The 21,330-nt window shown below is 40.5% G+C and overlaps 1 protein-coding gene across 6 annotated transcripts in view; it reads left to right on the forward strand.

The window, feature by feature from the left end:
- The window catches only part of Nlgn1 (neuroligin 1), an 863,960-nt gene that overhangs the window by 193,907 nt on the left and 648,723 nt on the right, over positions 1 to 21,330 (forward strand). The gene's annotated exons all lie outside the window — the stretch shown is intronic.

The raw sequence follows: 21,330 nt of genomic DNA on the forward strand, positions 1-21,330 counted from the left end.
TGAGTCAGGAGAGCTCAGGCTAAGAAGACCATACTGGAAAAACTCATTGCTGGTGCCTGTGTTCTCTTATAGGTAGTTCTCTTATGAATGTAATTTCTGCCTACTCTTTTCTTATAATGAAAAAGGTACCTCGCTCTTATGCTACCTAAGGAACCCAAACAGCACTGCCTTAACAGCCGGTCTCTTACTGAACATGTACAGATGTGTGTCCCTATTCACAGTGATTAGTTTAGCCAAAAGCTTTGTTTTATGTTGGTATAGTCTTAGATCCTTCTGAACACTGGCCACAACTATTTGACAGTTACCATATTACATAATAGTGATATTTTCCCCAAGAGTTGCTTTTATTTTCAGTTACTCTCCTAGAAGAAAATGAGATATTTTATTCTTTATGCGAAATATTTACAGTCTCAAACTGCCTTTAGCATTTATATATTTATGTTAAACAATTTAAAACATGGGAAGAACGTGATTCAGAAGCTACAATTAAATCAACCTTCAAATCATCCTCCAGCCAGATTGAGCAAATGTAGTCACTGACAGCTGCAAGCTCGCATCTGAGTGCAGCGTGACCACACTCCATTTTTATATAACATCCAGGAAATCTCTCATAGGAGTCTATGATTTTCTATAGCAGTAAATATTCTAAGTGTTATTTTGACCTTGCTCATAACTTGGTAGAATTTTCAGTCTTCCCACAGAAGTCATATTAATATTCCAGTGTTGTACATTCCATCTCTCTTTGCACTTCTAATCTGGCTGGAACAGGTCAGATTTCATTATGGCATCTTTGTGTGGAAGGAGTGTCCAAACACTCTGTTTTATGAGATTGGATTATATGGAGGACACTTAGAATAACAAAATCATCAACTCTCCATCATAAGTATTTGCATTAAGTCGACTATTACTGTTTCTCTTATTTGTTGGATAAAATAGAGTTGAACCTTTACTTATAGAATTTAAGGTCATAGTCTGGGTCAAATTCGTAATATGCTTAAGAAGATATGTGTCAAAAACAGTGAGTGCTCAGAAACAAGTAAAGAAAATTCATATTTTATTTTCAAAAGAACAAAACAGCAGTGATTTCCATGCCGTCAGCTAATGGAGAATGCTGCAGCGGATGTTATTATGCTGCTTATCAAGAATGTGTAATTAGCTAAGTGACTTTAGCCTCATATCACAAAGTTGTTGATTTACAAAGTCATAAATAAAGATGTTGTTCAAGAATGCATAAATAAAGCATAATGCATGAGAAAGGTGTGATTAAGAAAAATGATAAGGGCACGAGAAGATAAGATAGTAAGCAAGAAAATGACCTTTCTTCTCATAGAACTCCATCGAGAAGAAAAGACTCAGCAGAACTTCTTTCATTTTATCCTGTGGCTTGTTGGTTCTACATGCTTCATAAGAGAGTTGGTGAAGGGCTGTGTAGGCTGGACTGTTTACTTTGGCAACCTTTGAGCTAATTTATAATTAGATTGGGACAATGTCTGCAGATGCCCACTGACTGTGTATAGTCAACTATTGTGCTTTTATGCAGTGCTAATTAAGCACTATTTAAAAATCCTCTTGTTTGAGAACTTAACATATCTTACTATAATTAGAGAAGGCCTGCTCCCTTTTAGTTGATTGTCTATTACCCTAATACTGAATAATAAATAATTTAAGTGTAATATTCTATTTGACTAATATTTTTTGAAAATAAAAACTGAAAGCTAACATTTACATTTGACTATTGAATGATGAAGTAGAAAAGTCCCTAATCTTGAAATTTATATTTATTCTCTACAATGAAAGGTTTATTTTAATCAGTTCAAGGAAATATGAATGTACACATAGTGACAAGCACCTTCCATTCTAACATTTGCAGGCAAAGGCAGGTGGCGATAGATTTCAAAGCCAGCTACAGCTACACAGTGGGGTGGAAGCTAATCTGCTTTACATGTTCACTGCTCTAAGATCAAAATAAAAAAGAAAGAAAAGAAGAAACAATGAAGGAGAGACAAAAAATAAAACATTATCCTGTTCCAAAAAATTACTATCAATTTTATAACCATTTATGTATACATTAAGTATATACTACACATGGACTGTGAGTTCTTAAGCAGTTATGTTCTAGACGCTCTTAAAAACTGAGATAATCGCAGTGTTGTGCTTGGTCCAGCTGCTAATTTTTGGCTTGTCATTATTTACCTCTTTTCTTTTTAATGTATACAGAGGCAGATGGGCCCTGTTTCTGTGCCAAGCCCCCTATAGTCTGGGCTTACTATATTCACCCAGAATTCTTTCTTAATTGCCAATTATAAACATGTAGTCATCAAGTGAGTTAGTAATAAATGAGGCAGGCGAGGCACCCTCTTCTCAGAGAGCTTACATTCAGATGACTCTGTGAAGAACAGCACATTTTCTGTTCTTTGATCTGTACAAATGGAAGAAAAATTTCTCCCTTCAGGAGATGCCACATTATATTTTAAAAATACCCTTTGCAATACTTTCCTCGGTATTTGAAGTTAGAAAACACATTTTAAAAAATAACATCAAAGGACTAACTTTTATTTTAAGACAGGTCCCAGTTTGCACATTTGAATCTGTCTTTTCGTAGTTTCCATGATAGTTTTAGCCATATGCCAGTTGCCTTCTAGATAGTCTTCAGGCTTCTGTCCATTGAAAAATTGAAAACAAAAATGAATGGTTAAAATGAGGTACTGTTGTTGAACACTCAGACAGGTAAGTAACATAGAAGCTGGAGTTTTACATGTGCAGAGTATCAGGGGGTTTTCCTTGTTTAGCTGTTTCATAATTACAGCTATCTTATGAGATAATTACACTACAAAAATCTCAACACGGTTTAAAATACTTTTTTTTTCATCCAATTTCCATTGCTAGTAAAGACAGAAGCAGATATGGCCAAGGTTCTAGCTCACAGAGACTATTAGATGGAGCTCTGTTAGGTTGAATTACTCCATACAGGGAAGATGGCTCATTCAGTAAAGCAATGCAAGCACAAGGACCTGGATCAGGCATGTCTAGAATCCATAACACATGTCTATAACCCATACCAGAATGGCAGCCAAAGGAAAATCTGTTGAACTCATTGGCTAATGAGTCCAGCCTGTCTTTGAAATCCAGGTTCTGTGGGGGATCCTGCCTCAAAACAAAACAACACAAGAACAACAAAATCATAATGTAAGATGCTTGAGGAAGATACTTGCTGTTGACCTCTGGCCACTATATACATGCACACACATAACAGACACATTCAAGCACATGCATACACACAGAAATGCACCGGCACATGTGCATATACAAAATGCAAGCACAGACATCACACATGCACACATACATGGACACATGCACATGCGCATGCACACATATATAAGCGCCCTCTTCCAGATGATCCTTAGCAGTCACTGATCCAGCTATCTTCTTTTGCTTCCTTCCTTCCCTGTTCCCTTTCTCTTTCATGCTTTTCTTTTTTGCATATTCAAATATAGTCCCAAATTTTTAAATTCTATCCATTGACTATATTAGTGACAAATTCAGATCTTTTCTTAACTCAATTTGATAAAATCAGTATAAACAACTTTTTCCAAAAGTATGTGGACAGTCCATGTTACTAGCATGTTTCAGGTGTTCCAGAGATTTTTAAGTTCTTAAATTTTGTTCTCTCACATTTTTGTACATGCACCACGACACATTTTTTTCTCTCTCTCCCATTTCCCCTTCCTAACTACCTCCCACTCTCACTCTTATCAATATCCCATTCATCCTACTCTGTCATCTATTTACTAGCTTGAGTTTAGTTCGCTGCCTCCCAGAGTTTAATAGGTGCTAACAGTGTGCAGGCATTTACTGCCCAGGCTAAAACCTCAGTGTATTCCCCTAGGAAGCTATCAAGGAGTAGTTTTTTTTTTTTAAATTCTTCTTTCATACATTATAGCCCAACACAGTTTCTCCTCCTTCCTGTCCTCTCAGTGCCTCCTAGTCCCTTCCCACCTTCCCCTCTTCCCCAGATACCTTCCTCCATCCCCCACCAACAAAAAGGCAACCTGCTCAGGATATCGACCAAACTAAGCAGAACAAGTTAAAATAAGACCCCATATCATTGCTGGATAAGGCAAGGAGTAGTTTGATTTACTTTCAGCGTTCCTGTGTTTCTCTAAGTTTCTGCCCTTGCTAATAGACAGGAAGGTGATCAAATAATAGCAGTGATCACAAGTAGGAGGAGCAAGGGGGAAGAGGGACCCACAAACAAATCCCTTAGCTCCAAGTCTATCGTTAGTTCTGCTGTCTTGCGTTCCTCCAGGAGGCTGACTGCTATTTGCATAGCTCTTTGAAAATAATATAGTCTTCATTTTTCTAGTTGTGAGACTGTGTGAACCCATTTCTTCATATTCCCTCATTTTTATTACATAGACACCTTTGTAGATGACTCTGCAGTAATACTATTTAAGTATGTTTCTGATCTTCAAAAATATTCTACTTACTGTACCTAATAGTGTTCAGTTGAGGTCATCTAGCATTCCTTCAAAAATATCTCTAACAACTTTAGAGTTTATTGGTTGAATGTTTAACGTGGAGATTAAACTGATGATTTAATCTATTTATCACCATTGATGCCTTCAGGATCTTAATAAGGGATTATATTCCAGAATCATATTCTTTCTGACTCCACATTTCTCAGTCCTCCATTCATTTAACAGATATGTATTTATTGCTGGCTATGTATGAATTATTATCCTAAATTCCATGAAATCATTAGTAAACAGAAAAACATTTTCTGCTTCTGAGACTAAATGAAAGCAGCAAATGAAAATTCCTAGTTTAAGTTAAAAGGAGTTAAGGGGAAAAAGAATGAAAGGAGTAACGAGGAAAAGGTCTGTGGATGTGTAGATGAAGGGGATTTTGCAGAGATGTTCCATTATCTTTATTTGACCTAAAGCTAGGGATCTATTCATATCTTTCCTGAACAGCTAGGAGTGCACATATGAGAGAATGGGTAATAGAGAGAAGCACTGAGATTCAGAGAGTTTTAAGTTTTAAAACACAGATTGTTGACACAGGGGCGGTGAGAGAGCACAGAGACATCAAGAGAGAAAACCTCTACAGCCCACCAAGACCTGAGTGTTCTTTAGACTCAGAACAGGGGAATAACTTGGAAATTGTAGTTTCTTTGTGCTTTGATGATCATATTTATTGATCAGTTTCTTATAGGTGAGCTCAAATCCTGGTCTGAAATGATAGAATAATGTATTTTCATCTATTAAGATGGAAAGGGAAGAATAAAGAATGGTTTGGGACATAGCATAGTAGAAAGATGCTATTTAGTTTGGGCCATGATAAATTAGAGGCATCCACTACTCATCAGAGTGCATACATCAAGAAACTACTGTTCTGTGTGGACGGCGTGGCTCGTGTTCAGAAAAGAGCTCTGTGGAGATGGTTTAGAATTACTGTACTAGAGATGGTAAAGGAACCTGATGAAAACAGAGAAACAAAGGTCCTGAGTTCTAATCTACAGGAAAGCCCCAACATTAAGGAGCCTGAAACAAGAATACATGTTACATTGGAGATGTGTTAGTCAATGTTCTATTACTATAACAAATAATCACATATTCACCTTTAAGAGGAAAATTCTTATTTTGGCTCACGGTTTTAGAGGTTTTGATCCATGGTTGCTTGGTTCCACCGCTTTTGGTCTGTGGTGAGGTAGAACATTATAGACATGTGTGAGAGAGGAAACCTGCACCCCTCAAGGCCAGGGCTGTGGGGAAACAATGCCAGTCTTTCCTTCATGTGTATGGTCCCCTTTACCAAGCTCCATCCGCTAAAATATTTATTACCTGATGACAGTACTGCAGGTTGATGGACAAGCCTTTAACAGATGGTTTGGGGAAGGCTTTAAGACACAGACCATAAGAAGTGGAATAAGATTGTGTTGTTGCTGGCCTTAAGCTAAGATGTAGGAACATGGACACAGCCGTCAGCTCCACAAAGGAGTGTCACGCAGTGATGCTATCTTATACTGAGCACCGGATTAGGAGGGTAGGAGGAAGATACAAGTGCTTGAGCCTAAGTGATTGTCTTAAGGAGCTTTGAAACAGAATTAGTTTTGTAACTCTAGGTTAAAATGGATGAACAAAGGAATATTTGGATATAATAAAGAAAAGAATAACTAAAATATAGGGGAAAGATGGCAGAATTTCTGAAATAATGCTATTGATTTGATGGGAAAAGGAGGACTTATTACTGCCCTTGGGGTTGGATTAAAAAGAATGTAAATATATGGTTTAAATCAGCACAATGCAGTGGAGCACAGGAATATGAGTGCATGGGAAACAGGGCTCGTAGGCTTGTTTCTCATGGATGTTTTTCTGTTGTAACTGAGGTGTGATGACAAGGTAAATCCTCTCATAGTCTAGGCTTTGGGTCTTATTGGTATATTTACTACCACCACATAAACCCCGTGGCACTTTTTAAAGAGGGGGCATTTTAAAAATGTCTCAGTGAAGAACAGAAGAGGCCCAGTGTCTTTCCCAGAGATTCAGAATGTTTTCTCGGCCAACTACCCTTGAGGTGTTTCCCTTGTGGTGCTTCTTCATGATGAAGGGACGCAAAGCAACAGAAACAGACCTGTGGCAAGAACAACAGCCCATCCCTTGGGAATCCCGGGTCAGAAAGAAAGTGAAATTGGTGTTAATATCAAACAACCCCAACTCAAAATGACTAATTAACATCTTTGATTCTTTCACTCTTTGAAGTTTAATGAAAACCACACCGAGCCATAAATTGGACTCTACATTTGAGTCAGTAGCTATGGGCAGATGCAGATAAATTTTCTGAAAGCTGAACAGCTCAGTTGGAACTCTGATGTGAGGTCCTGAGAGAACAATATCACTTGTCCCACTGTATACTGACAGGCATGCCAGGTTTTCTGAAGCAGGTAATTAAAAGTCCATCATTGGTATCTACATCCTTTCTTTTGGAGAAGAGATGCTTTTTAATTTTATAGAATCTGGACTTGAAATTTAAAATATTTGAGACTTATATCACCAGAAATAAAGAGTATACTCCAAAAAGAATCCTTTGTAGATATTGCCTTCCTCCTCTCTCCGATTTCCCAGGGGGCTCTGAGCCTCACCGCTGTGATCATGCTTGCTTTAGTTTACATCTGCAACCACCCCTGGGCATTTGGTTGGCTCTTAGCCTTTAGTGTTTCTCTTGTGCCTATTGTTCCCTTCCTTCCTGCCTCAAGTGGTAAATGCTGAGCAAACGGAGGACAAGACTAACTTCAAAAACACTGATGATTCACACCATACACACCCATTCCAGGCTCCCTAAACTTAAGCTCTAAACTAAAAAAGAAGCAAGGATCTTTCGTTTTTCATTTTTAATTTAATTCTTTTATATAATCTATTTTGATCATATTTCCCTTCCCTCCCCAGTGTGTCCCAGAGCTCCCTCCCTTCCCTACCTATGCAACTTCATATTCTTCATCTCTCAAAGCAAAAACAAAAGTGAAACAAAAAATAAAAATAAAAACAAGCAAAAGGCGAGGATGCCAAAAAACTGGAAACAAAACATATATGTGTTGCTTTTGTGCAAACATACTTTTAATAAAAATTAAAATCCTATAAATGTAGAAGTGTAGTGATATTAATTTTGAATTCTGCTTCATTCATCATGATTGGCAAATAGAAAAAGTTTGTTGAAAGTAATTTTTAATTTAAGAACTCTTTCTTTGTTTAATCTAATCTTACTCACGTTGCTTGTGAGTAATGATAGTGTTGGAAAAATGTAATTACGGGCAATAATTTTCATTAAAGCATGTAGAATGTTACAAAAATCATATAGAAACAATAAGAAGAAGAAATACCAAGAGAAAGGTCTGGAGTCACTGCAGCAGGCATTGCAGTTTTAAGGAGCAGAATTCTGATGAATCGACAGTGACCACAATTGGCTGACCTCAGCCCTTGAATGAAAGAGGAGCCTCAGTCTTGTGTTGTTTCTTCTAGACAGAGCTCTTCAAACAGAAAGACCGCAAAGGAATTGTCAGGTCTGCTATGCTCAGGGCAATGGTGAAGACAGGTTCCTTTCTGGTCTCTTACAGAAAGCCCTGATCCTACTTTCTCAAGTCTTCAGGGGACTCTTTTACAAGGCACTCCCAGAGCATGTCCCTGCAGGAGTGTCTGCAAAGAAGCGCAGTAATAGCAATAGCAACAGTTTCCACCTCAGAGCTAAGCTCTCCTCAGCACCTCCCTGACTCAGCATCTTTCCTGGCAAGGTGAAGGTAAAGTCTGCAGACCTCAGGCACAGATCTAAGCCTTCCTTGAGAAGAATTCACACACTGGGTGACACCCTGATTTACAAGCTTTGCAGAGCCCGGGGCTTCTGAACTGTTCCGCCTGGGGCAGCCATGTGCCAGCCTGTTGTTTTCTTGATCTACCCCTTAGTCCCCGCCATCAAAGGCATCCACATTCAGCCACACTTTGAAAATATCAGCACATCAGCAAGCGTCCCTTCATGTGAACAGACATTTTTCTCCAATGACAAGCTCTCTTTTCTTTCTTCTGTTTCCATAGAACACTAAAGTAGATTGTGTGTCTTAAAAAATTTGTAAGTCATTTATTTTGGAAATTAAGCTCACTCAATGAAAACTAAAATATCTATAAATTTCTATTCTGATCTTTTTAAAATGTAGTACTGTTTGTTAACTGGATCTGGAAATACCAAGATGAGATTCTTACCTTGCTTTATTTTGTGAGATTTCTGGCCTTTCTGCAGTTTAGCAAAGAACCTTCTAAGAAGAAAGATACAAGCATGAGAACTTGAAGGATATTTACTGGACTCTCAGGTTGTCATTCATTGGAGAGCTTTTAAATTTACTTTTTAATTACATTTTTTCATAGAATATGTTTTGATCATATTCTTTCCCCTCCCTCAACTCTGTCTATCCTCTCTCCATTGGAGAAAACTGATTGCTGTAGGAATCTGCTTGTTCATTTCCTGGCTGTCCAGACTCTTGAAATAAACACACAGAAACTGTATTAATTAAATCAGTGCTTCGTCAATCACTATAGCACATTCCCAACAAGCTCTTACATATGAAATTAATCCATTTCTATTATCTGATATTTTACCACAAGGTTCATGGCCTACTGGCAAGGTTCCAGCTGGCAGTCCGCTTCTGTCCCCTCTCCTGGATACATGGCATCTCCCGATTCTGCCTTCTTTCTCCCAGTATTCAGCTTAGTTTTCCCCGCCTAGCCTGTTCTGCTAAGCCAACAGCTGAAGCAGCTTCTTTATTCACTAACCAATAAGAGCAACACACATGCCAAAGGGCTTCCCACACCAACTGATTTTTCTTTCCTAGCAAGTATACTGTAAGGAGCCCCTTACCAAAGGAAGAGAATTTGTGGCTGTCTCCCCTTGTCAGTGCAAGCACGTTGTCTGGGTGGAACCTGTGCAGGTTCTGTGCAAGCTCTCTGTCTGTGTGAGCTGTTGTGACCAAATGCTGCGGTCCCCCTGGAGTCATCTATCATTTCTGGCTCTTACACTCTTTTACCTGCCTCTTCTGTATAGATCTCTGATACTTGAGTGGAGGGATTTGATAAGACATCTCAGTTACTGAGGACTCCAAAGTTTCTCACGCTATGCAGTTTGCTCATTTGTGAGTCTCTGTGTTAATTATCGCCTGTTGCAGGAAGAAGCTTTTCTGATGAAGGTCCAACAATGATCTGATTCATGGGTATATTGATATGTCATTGGGAGTCATTTCATTGCTATGTTTCTTTAGCAGAATAATAGCAGTAGATTTTCTGCTAGGCCTATGATTTATCCATTCCCAGGTTCTTTGCCACTTTAGCAATGCCAGGTATGGGTTTGATCTCATAGAACGGACCTTCAGCATAACCTGAGATTGGTCATTACCTCTGTAATATTTGTGCCAGTGATGGCAGTTCGCTGGAAGTCACAGGGTTTGCACCTCAATCATATTGATGATTATTTTTCTACTTCTTCCAGTAGAGTACAAAGCACCTTCCAGAATCATGGAGGCTGAGGCAGCAGGGGCAAAGCTACTAGTAGGGCATCAACTCGATTTCTCCATTTTCAATGACTTACACAATTGACTCTTCAGCAATAGAGCCTTACCGTCAGGCTGTGGAGGGTAACCAATAATCTTGGGTATCGCCTATGTTGATTGGTAGTGGTAGTTGTGGGGCTTCTATAGGACCCACTTGACCAGTGACATAACAAGATGTAACTCATTCCTGGCAAAGAAGGTTTTACTTGGTGCTACAAGATTTCTAGTTAGGGCGTTTCCACCCCGATTATGTGGAGATCCCATTTAGATACCCTTTATATGTGTGGATATTTTAAGAAGCTTCTAGAGTATGATGTGTCCATATGGCTTTTCAGAAAGTCATAGTGTTAGTTGCCCCTCCCCATATTCTGTCCTTTACCCTCTCTCTCATCCCCTTCCCTAATTAACCCTCTGAGTCTGGTTTCTGCTTTATTTCTCTATTACACTATTTTCTCTTTCATCTTCTTTGGAAGATTGCCTTCCTCCACTCTGGTTCCTTACTAGCTACCTGACGCCTGTAGTTATTTGGATCGAGATACACATACCTAAAGGTTAAATTTTCAAAAGCACCCATGCATTGAAAAGAAAGCAGGTACTATTTTTTTTGTGGGGGGGCTCTGAGTTACCTCACTGAGGATGATTGTTTCTAGCTCTACCCATTTACCAGCAAATTTCATATTTTATTTTACTTAACTGCCAAATAGTATTCCATTGCGTAAACATATCACATTTCAATAACGATTCATCACTTGGTGGACATCTGGACGGTTTTCAATTCTAGCTCTATGAATAAAGCAGCGATGACTATGGGTGCACAACTGTCTCTGTAACTGGATGTACTGGAAGTTTCAACAGTCACCAGAGAACTTCTATTTGTTGCCTCCTGCTTTGGGGAAGGGCCTTGGATTCCCTACCTCCATTTTCCCGTGTTTCTCTCTTATTGGGATCCTCTTGTGACCAAGGTCATGGGTTACCATTGTTAGAGATTCTGAAAGTCATCAGAAAATAATTTATTGATATACAGGAAATATTATTGTCCCCTTGCAGCATTCATTGCAACGACCTTAGCGCATGTGTTGATGTCCATATCAGCATTTCCAAGAAAAGTCATCTTGTCATGCATTAAAATATCAAAATCAGATGAGGTTAAAACAGCACTCCTGAAGAAGGGAAAAATAAAAAGTAATGATGCTGATATTTGGTCCTGTGTTCCCTATAATGAAACATTTATTTTAAATCTTTAAATGTGTACGGAGCACAAAATACGTACAGCAGAATAAAACACATCAGGCAGAAACGAAACTGCAATTGTGCTGACCCTGCTGCCTGAGCCCACCTCAGCTGCTGTGCCCAGAGATCCACGGCATTCCATCTGATTGGGAGACCCTCTCCATGCCTGCAGCTGCCCTTGCAAAGCCCAGAGATGCCTCGGCTGCTAAAGGTACAGCTGCCACTGGAGGCTATGCTGTGACTTCCAGAAGAGAATTTCCAGCTGTTGCTCTCCAGATCCCGTTTTACCTGTAGCAAGGGATAAACCTCAAAGACACTGAGATAAAAGAGCCTCCACCAACTCCCTGGGACAAGAGCTGCCTCTGGATGGGGGAGGGGAGTGGAGAAGCACAGAGAGAACTAATACCCAGCAGATAAGGGGACTGGGGAGGGGGGCAAGGGGCCATCACAGGCTCGGAAGAAAGTAATCCTGGAGAGAGAGAGAGAGAGAGTGTGTGTGTGTGTGTGTGTGTGTGTGTGTGTGTGTGTGTGTGTGCATCCACGGACACATATGTGCATGCACTCATGTCTGTGATGAGGCCAGAGATAAACCATAGGCCCCTTTACTTTTAGGCTGTCTCTCATAGACCTGGAACTTGTTCCCCCACTCTCAGTTATAGTGATCTATCTGCCTCTGCACCTCCCGACCCACTACCAGCTCCAGTGATTCCTCTGTCTCTACTATTCCTTCCCCCTATCAGCTTCAGCGATCCATCTGCCTGTCTCCTGGCCCCAGCAGGATTACAAGTGCACACCACCACACAGTTTTTTCAACCTGTTTCTGGGGTTCTAACCTAAACTCTCACATTTACAATCAACCACTTACCACTGAGCTTTCTCCCATCTCCCAGATATTCCCACACTAAATCACCCAGGACAAGACTGCTCCAAGACGGACAACCTAGTCCTCTCTGTCTGAAAAGGTTCTGTGGACTGCTGTACTGAGCAACTTCATATTAAAACATTTTGAACATTCACTAGATACACGTTTGTTTCATTGTGTATGTGTTTAGGGATACAGGTAATCATGCCCCAGTCCCTTCATTGTGTATGTGTATAGGGTCACTTGTAAGTGAGTTTCGTTCCCTTTTGTCCAATATGTTTCTCCCCTTTAGTGATCTCTCTTATTGGACTCTAATAGGATTATCTAACCTTTCTGAAGAGCAGGTCTGATGTGCACTTGAAACAGTAACTTTGTAATGTCTGGGAATAAGAGATTCCACAGCAAACAGCTCGCAGAAAGCCAACTAAACCCACTTTGCTTATAGGCACACTCTTTCTAGTGCTGTGTTCTGAGTGATTGAGTGTGTCCAAATAAGCCTCTTTATCCTCCCTTCTCATGGGCTGTTTTCTAATTTCCTTTCCTGTACATACATTCACTTACACTTAAATGCACATACATAAAAGCTAGAATCCCATATCCTCACATAAAAAAGAATGGGAAAGGTTGCCCTTCTGATCCTGGATGACCTCATTTAATGTAATATTTTCTAGTTCCATCCATTTCCTGCAAATTTCATTTGTTACAGCTGAATAAATTTCCATTGTTTATACACACCAAATTTTCATTATCCATTCAACTGTTGATGGATACATAGACTTATTTTATTTCTTTGCTGTTTTGAACACAACAGCAATGTGAATGGGCTCCTGCAATCCATCCTCCATAAAGAATCCAGTGTGGGCATTATTTAAACTATAAAATCAATCTTAATTCTCTTGCTTGAATTCTTTTGAGGTTCCATGCTGCTTTTGAAATAACTGACAAACTTCTCGATAGGTCTCTCAGAGCCAGCAGGGTGACTCCTGCATACCTTTGCGGTCTGTTCCCATGTCCTTCCCCTTCTAGCTACATTTTGACCTGTTTATCTTCTTTATTTTTATTTTTCCATAACTAATATTTTTATATTTTATATATCAATCCAGTTCCACCTCTCTCCTCTCCTCCCCCTTTCCTGTAACCCAAGCCCCATCTGCCCCTCAGAGACGGTAAGGCCTCCCCTGGGAAGTCTAAGTCTGTCCCATCACCTCTTTGGGGCAGGACCAAGGCGCCCCCCCCCCCCCCCATGCCAAGGTTGAGCAAGGTATCTCTTCATAAGAATATGCTCCACAAAGTCAGTTCATGCATTAGAGTTACTTCCTGGTCCCACTGCCTGTGGCCCCATATACTGCCCAAGCAACACCATTGTTATCTATACTCAGGGGTCCTAATTCCGTCCTCTGCAGGTTCTCCATCTGTCAGTCTAGAGTCAGTGATCTCCCACTAATTCGGGTCAGCTGTTTCCGTGGGTTTCCCTGTCACGGTCTTCACCCCTTTCTTAGAACTATTGCTCCTCCCTCCTTTTGTTTGTACTTGGGGAGCTCTGTCCAGTACTTAGATGTGGATCTCGGCTTCTGCTTCCGTCTATTTCTAGAAGAGGGATCTAGTATCTCTGGGTCTGTGAAGTGCAGGTTGGTTATCTTTGCTTTATATCTGGTATCTACTTATGAGTGAGCACATACTGTATTTGTCTCTCTGAATCTGGGTTACCTCACTCAGGATGATTTTTCCTAGTTCTATCCATTTGCCTGTAAATTTTAAAATGTCATTGTTTTTTACTGCCAACTGGTACTCCATTGTGTAAATGTACCACATTTTCTTTATCCATTCTTCAGTTGAGGGGCATCTAGGTTGTTTCCAGGTTATGGCTATTATGAATAATGATACTATGAACATAGTTGAGCAAATATCTTTACCCAGTCTTCCCCTACCTTTGTTCCTTGCACATATTTTTCACTAAAGTGCACATTTACCTTTTGCATGGCTTCCTGAGTCTTGTCAAGCTTTCTGCCTTGTCTAAGCAGCTTTTAATACTTATTAACCTTGCTCTCTTGGTCCATATTTCTTTCATATCTCCTTTGCTACATTTTATTTTCTATATGCAATTACCTTGTTTACTTATGTGCTTACATATTTATTCTGTTTATTTCAGAACTTTCCTCTTGTTCATTGTTAGATATTCAGCACTCAGAATGGATTTATTCAATTCACTACATTGAAAAAAAACACTGTACTTTATTGAAAAGAACTTTAAACTTCTGGCACCTGAATTTATTTGTGCAATCATATGCCTGCTCTCATTCCTCACTAGGTACAGTGGGTCACAGTACTTTCTACTTTGCAATCACTGTAGGTTTATGGTACAGTGCTTCCCAAACGAAGATTTCAAATCCAACACCAGGGTCCTTAACTAAGAAGTAACAGTGCTCAATGGCTTAGTGTCTGACAAATAGAACCTGGTCTCCATTGTAGGGGCCCTTGGGGCCTAGTGACTGCCAACAGCAGAGGCTCTTGGCTCTCTGCCTGTGTGTGTGAGAGCCAGTGTACTGCCACTACTCTGAATTTATATTTTAATACAGGATACCAAAAATACATTTATTTAGTAGGTGCAGCCATCCTGCTATTCCTGTACTTGGCTAGACACTTCACTTTCTCTTCTGGCCCACTATTTTAATTCTCTTTCATCTCACCCAATCTGAATGCTCTCTCATGAAAAATATACCTTTACTCCTAATCACTTCTTCTCTTTCTCCTTATTCTGCCATCTAATTCTGTGACAGGGCTTGCAGCCATTGCAACAAGCCATTTTATTTTAGGGTGCAGCGCAGGCAGGGCCTGATGCTGTTCTAGATCATCCAAGAAGAGCTCAGCCCAACACATCGAAGAAACTTTCCTTTTATAACATATATTGAATTTTACTGTGTGCATGCATGCATGTGTGTGTGTGTGTTTGTGCATGTACATGACTGTGTGTTTATATGTGTGTGTGCACGCATGTGTGTGTTTGTGAATATGTGTGCATGTATGAGTCTGCATGCATATACATGAATGTGCATGTGTTAGTGTGTGTGTCCATGTATGTGAGTGTCTCAGTGTGTGAGTGTAGGTGTGTGCAGGTGTACATTGTACGGCCAGCTTGTAGATGCCAGAAGACCATGAGGAAAGTTGGTTCTGTCTTTCCACCATTGGTGTCACCAGGATCTGATTCTGGTCTTGGCTTGGTGACAAGGGCCTCTATCTGCCAAGCCATCTTGGTGTCTTAGAAGGGCTTTCTGTCCAGTGTGATATAGCCTAGCTGATGACCTGTGATGGATCGTATTCTGTAAAACGGCCTTCTATTGGTCCATTCACCATTAGCTTGTAGATGACACCAGTGTGTGCTTATTGTCTTATTAGCACATAATTATTATCAAGTTTTCCCAGAAAAATCAGGTTTCACTCCATAAATAGAAGATTTTACTGTAAGTCGATCATTATAGGAAGAGATCAGAGACCATCAGTCATTCAGGACATGCTAAGCAGTGGTCAGCTTAGATTCCTGAGGAAAACGGAGATGCCAGTGAGGTTTTTTTAAATGTTTAAAAATGAGTTCTGGGCACCCGTGGCTGGAGAGGCCTGAGAGCACAGTGCTGACCTCGGGAGCTCCCAGTAAGGAGTCACAGCAGACTCCCCTGTGATGGACTGCGGGCTTGTCTGGGAGCGCTCGCGAGCTGTTAGAGAATGCGGTGTTGCAAGCCTCGGAGGCTGGATTCGTGGGCCAGGGATCTGTGCAATCATGTGGCTCCTCACTGGGAAATAGCCAGTCGCTTAAACAGTCCACAAGCACCATCTCAAAGTCCATAATAGATTTGAACAAGGGATCCTTTGTTTTTATTTTTGCACTGGCTGCTACCAATTATGCAGCCTTTTCCGTTTCCTGTTTTGAATGGTGGCATTTCTTTCATTGTTCCCTTTAGAGGAGAGAGAAATTGAAGGGATAGAAACACAGGTGATTATGCTGTTGTAGTTGGAAGTCTTAATACTATCGTCGTACAGGCACAGACTGTTCGGCTGTCTCCGAGGAGTATGCTAGCATGCTGCGGCAACTTGGGGGGGGAGGCAAGAAGTTCATTGTAATATTTTCCTATTTTAATTTATTTGTTCATTTTTGAGCAGTTATTGGGTGTCTATTCCTAAACACAGGAGACACACAGCAAGAGGAGGTAACTGACCATATGGGAGAATTCATCAAGGTTTTATAAAAATAGCAGCCCCAGCTCCTACCTTCACTGCACTGGCCATACTCCAGGCATTGTTCTATAGGCTGTATATGAGATTACTTCATTCTCGCAAGGACTCTGTGAGAGTTATGATTAGTACCTGCTCTTCACTGTGTAGAGATGCAAAGCACAGAGAACTCAGCAGCTGGAAAACAGAGTCGCCAGGGCTCAAAGCCAGGCAGTTTAGCTTTATTGACTGCCCTTAGCCACTAAGTGTAACAAATGCTAGCAGTGCTGAGAAGCAAAGTAAGTAAGGTTTATATGTGATAGGATGCTGCCCCAGGGATGCAGTGCCAGCTGTGCTTGGGATGGGAGCTGATGAGAAAAGCCATTGTCACAGTTATCCTGCTGGCAATGGGCTATGAAAGAAGAGAAAGACGTCCATGCACTAAGAGAACATTGCATGGGGCAAAGGAAACGGCTATGCTGGTTTGAGAACAGCAGGTGACCAGAGATGGGTTGAGATTGAACCTGGCAGGTCTACCAAACATCTGGCCTTTTGTTTCATACATACATGGAGTGCTTCATGTGATAGAAAGGGTTTCAGCCAAAGTTTTGGAGGATAAAATGTGTACCTTAGCATGTTCCCTCTAGTACAGTATAAGTGGTGGATAACCAATGAATAACCATTAGAATTTACTAAAAAAGTGTGTTAGTTACAATGATTCTTGGGAAATGGGTTACTCTAAATACATACTAGTTTCATCAGAGGGTAGAGGAGAGAAGTGAGGTTTGAGTCTCATACAGGGCACTAACTCCAGGGGAGATGAAAAACATGGAAAAGTGAGCTATGTAGCGGCAGTTTGATAGAATTCTGGGTAGGACTGTTGCTGGAGACAACTGAGAGAGGGTGTAATCTAGCAAGAGTCGAGGATGTTCTGCTGCCTTTCCTGCTGACTGACTGACTATCCCTCTTGGCTCCCGTTGCTTTCCCTAAGAAGTTCTTGTTCTATGTTATATCAAGGCTTCATTAGAACAAGAAAAGAAGTTGAAAAAGACACATGGGTTTATAACATATAGTGCAGAGAGAGCTAGTGTGTGAGGGGTGGAGGAGAAAGAAGAGAGGAGAAGAGAAGAGAGAAGAAGACAGGAGAGGAGGGGAAGGGAGAGAAGAGAAGAGCGGAGAGGGGAGATAAAGGGAGGGAATGGAAGAAGAGAAAAGAGGAAAGAAGAGGAGAGGAGGAAAGAGAGGAGAAGAAAAGAGAGGATAGGGCAGGAGAGGAGAGGAAGGGAAGAGGAGGGAGAGGAGAAAAAAGGAGAGGAAAAAAAGAGGAGAGGAGAGAAGAAAAGAGAAAAGAAGGGAAGGGAAGAGAAAGGAAGAAATAGGAAGGGAAGAGAAGAAAATAAGTGGTAAGGGGGGAAAGGCACTTGGGGTTGATATCCAGGAGACAGGGCTGAAGTGTGGGGAGTGGGGGATGAGCAGGAAGAGGAGAGAGAACCCTGCTATGGTAGCATTACCACCACAGCAACTGTGTTCAAATTTGGAGCAAAGAAAGACTTCAGAAGACAAACAGAAAAACAAAATTGAACAATAATCAAATGTCATTTTTCCTGTATTGGTAATAATGCAGTTTCCAGAAAATAGATAGTGTCTGTGTGTGTGTGTGTGTGTGTGTGTGTGTGTGTGTGTGTGTGTGTGTGTGTGTGTAGGTATAGTTCACTTTCTCATCTTTGGAATCTATATCTTGGTATAGACACAAAGTGTGTTGAATAAAACAGAAACATGTCATGGAATGTTATGAGAAGACAAAAGGAGTCATCACTACGACCTACCCTCACTTGGACAAGTTTGCAAAGGGAAAGGTATGCAGATTCAGCAAACCACCAATGGTCACATGGACAGACACCAAGATCAAATGGTGAAATGTAAATGTAAATTTTTAGACAAAAGAAAATGATTTTTCCAGAACATGAGCAACTCATAGAAAATACATATGTATCTTATGAAAACATTGACTGTGTTGGTAGATTAGGCTTGCATGGAAGAGTGGCATCCAAGCATTATATAGCCTCATAACAATTCCAGAACTCAAAAGGCAAATTATGGAATTTTCTTATAGGAATGATATTTGGATCAACTTTGAAGGAAGGAAGACTTGCAACGAGAGACAATTGAGAAATTCAGTCCAGTAAATACTGGCTCTGAAGCTCAAAAATCTTGAAGTCAGTTCATTCAACGGGTTAGGTAATGAGACACATGGAATTGTGATGTAACAGAGGATGTGTTCAAATAGCAAAATGCTGTAGCATATCAAGAAGAGGGTGTCAGTGCAGCTAAGTATGAACTGATGGTCTTTTGAAAGAAGACATGGAAGAACTATAATCCAACAGAAGATGGCAAGAGATGGGAAGGGTAGAGTATGTACTGCAAGAAAGGAGAATGGACAGGAACTAATGGTCATTCATGGTTGACACAAAAATTACCAAGAGTGGAAATGAAAATATGATGGATGAGAGGTAGCTTACAGAAGTCACAGATCTGGAGAGTGGTGAGGCTGCGTCGTGGGAAGATGTGAGCAAGGAACACTGGCAGCATTGATAGCAGGATCGGACCAGAATGACTGGGAAGAAAATCATGCATCTAGTTGACTGAATTTCTCAGTCTATGCCAGGAGCTGATGAGTTTATACAATTTTTTAGCAAAATTGATTATGCAAATGAATTTGTCAGCATAATGTGATGGTACAAGGGAAAGTACTTATTCTTTTATCATGTATTTGAATAAAATATTAATCTTCACAATGAAAAAGATGCTGAGAGAAATCCTGTGTTTATTTCTACCAAGGAAGGGGATGAATAGATGCAGCTTCTGCACGATTCTCCTCTTTGGAGAGCAGAGCTGGGCAGGTCTAGATTGTCTAAGGATAAATGAATAGCTACACAACACTACTTTCCACAAAGGCCACTCTCTGCCTCAAGCTAAGTGAGCATGATTCTCAGCGACAAGTCAAGACTGAGGAGCATGTGCAGAGCCAATTGCTCTCCTCAGCCTGTTTTTCCAGCTATTTAACTGTTCTCATCAGAGCTGCTTATTTATGCGGAAGTAGAATGGACCCCACGAACCTGAAAACAATCACAATGTAAGTCTTGCTGCAAAAGTACAAGTGGGACTTGGAAAACTCCTTGAGACAGAGATCATAGGATCCACGTATCTGTGGGAGAAACCTGATAAATAGAGAATGTGGTGCATCAAATAGAACCTCACAAGCACTGGAGGGACTATCTGGGAAAGCCAGAAGACAACAGGGGTGCTCAGTTCAACTCTTGCTTTTTGGAGGAGGGAGAAGAAAAGACCTAATAGTAAAAGGGAGGGGTGGGGTGAAAGCTTGAAATCACTCCGTGGTTGTAGGAAAACAAATTTAAGTATGCATGACTTAGGTGACCCTGTTGATGCTACAGGAATGTTAGCTTGATTGGTTGATTTGGCACAGTGTAGTCTTACAGGGTGGTTACAACATTCTTGGAACGCAGAATTATTGGGAATTATCCTTGAAGCACCAATGGTGAAAAGATCTCATCAAGTTTTATAAATATGATTAAACTGGTATAAATATCTATTGCTTCATTATCTTGCTTTTTGAAAAAGAAATAAAAAAAAGACCAAAGTTACTAACTGACCCAATTAGTAAACATGACAAGTTACCACATTTCCTGCCCAGTAACAGATGCAGGCCTTAGGGAAGCTGAACACTGCCTTCCAGATCGTTGAACAATTGACTTCTTCAGTGCACTAATTATGCTGAAAGAGTTAATAGAGCTTCTAAATGCATTTCCTACCCCAGGGAGTGGGAGTCCCAGAGAACCTCAGCTGAATGGAGAATGATGCTCTCATTGTCCTGGGAAGCCCCCACAGCAGCTCCCTGATTCTCCGAGTCTCCTCCTCTGTCTATGCTCTATGTCACTGTGTGATGACCTGTCTGTATGATGGGCTCCATGTACACACTTTAGCCAGAGTGAAAGTTAAGTCATTCTTGTTTGCCTGTCCTAAAAACTCTTACATGCAGTTTAATAATACTAGGGATTCTAAGGACACTGGGGTCCACCGGCTGTGTTCTCAAACGCTGAGACTAGGAGGAAAGTAAGCTGGGATTATACTAATCATATGCCTGGGAGCCTGTGTGATGTTTTACAAAAGTATAAACATTAAGAACAGATTCTTACTGAGTTCCAAAGAAGGAGAGATGATAATTCATTTTTTGAATAAGTTTAGAGAGACGTTCAGAAATTTCAGCACTTATAGTGACCCTTAAAACAACAGACTCAGTGATTATTTTATTTGTGTGTGTGTGTATGTGCACACATGTGCATACGTGCGCACCTGTGTGTGAAATACTCATGGGTGTTATGACATATTATTGAATAAGTTACATCTTTTCACATCAGGTCATCAGAGTCGTGCAAGTGTTTTAGACGCTGAGCCATCTCACCTGTCCCAGCATGCAGACTTGGCAGATAGTCTGGGAGGAGTGAGATGGACACCGGCAAGAGAGAAAGATGGGGAAGCTTATGGAAGTGTGTAGAGCGAGGTGTCTGGCTCCACTGTGCCTCTTATCAGTTTGAGGAAGACACAGGAGTATCAGGAAGGTCCCAACATCAGGTGGGGATTTTGAATGCTTGCCTTAAAGTAGTAGGCAAAGGCGGCTGCCACGTATTTGTGAGTAAGAGAGTGGCACAATTAAAAAGGTTTTTTAGCAAGATTAATCCAGCAATCATATTGAGTTAGATTGGCATTGTACGGGACTGGATTAGAACGACTAAGAGATAAAGCTTCTGCAGTTTTCACCCGATAAAAGCTGATTGCTCATTTTAAAAGCTTTACACATATTAAATTTTCTTGTCATCCCATTGGCTGTTCAAAAGGCACAAAGAGACTGACAATAAGACCATTATTATTCTTT

Source organism: Myodes glareolus, chromosome 20 (assembly GCF_982192425.1).
Source record: "Myodes glareolus chromosome 20, mMyoGla1.1, whole genome shotgun sequence".
NCBI classification, from domain to species: Eukaryota; Metazoa; Chordata; class Mammalia; order Rodentia; family Cricetidae; genus Myodes; species Myodes glareolus.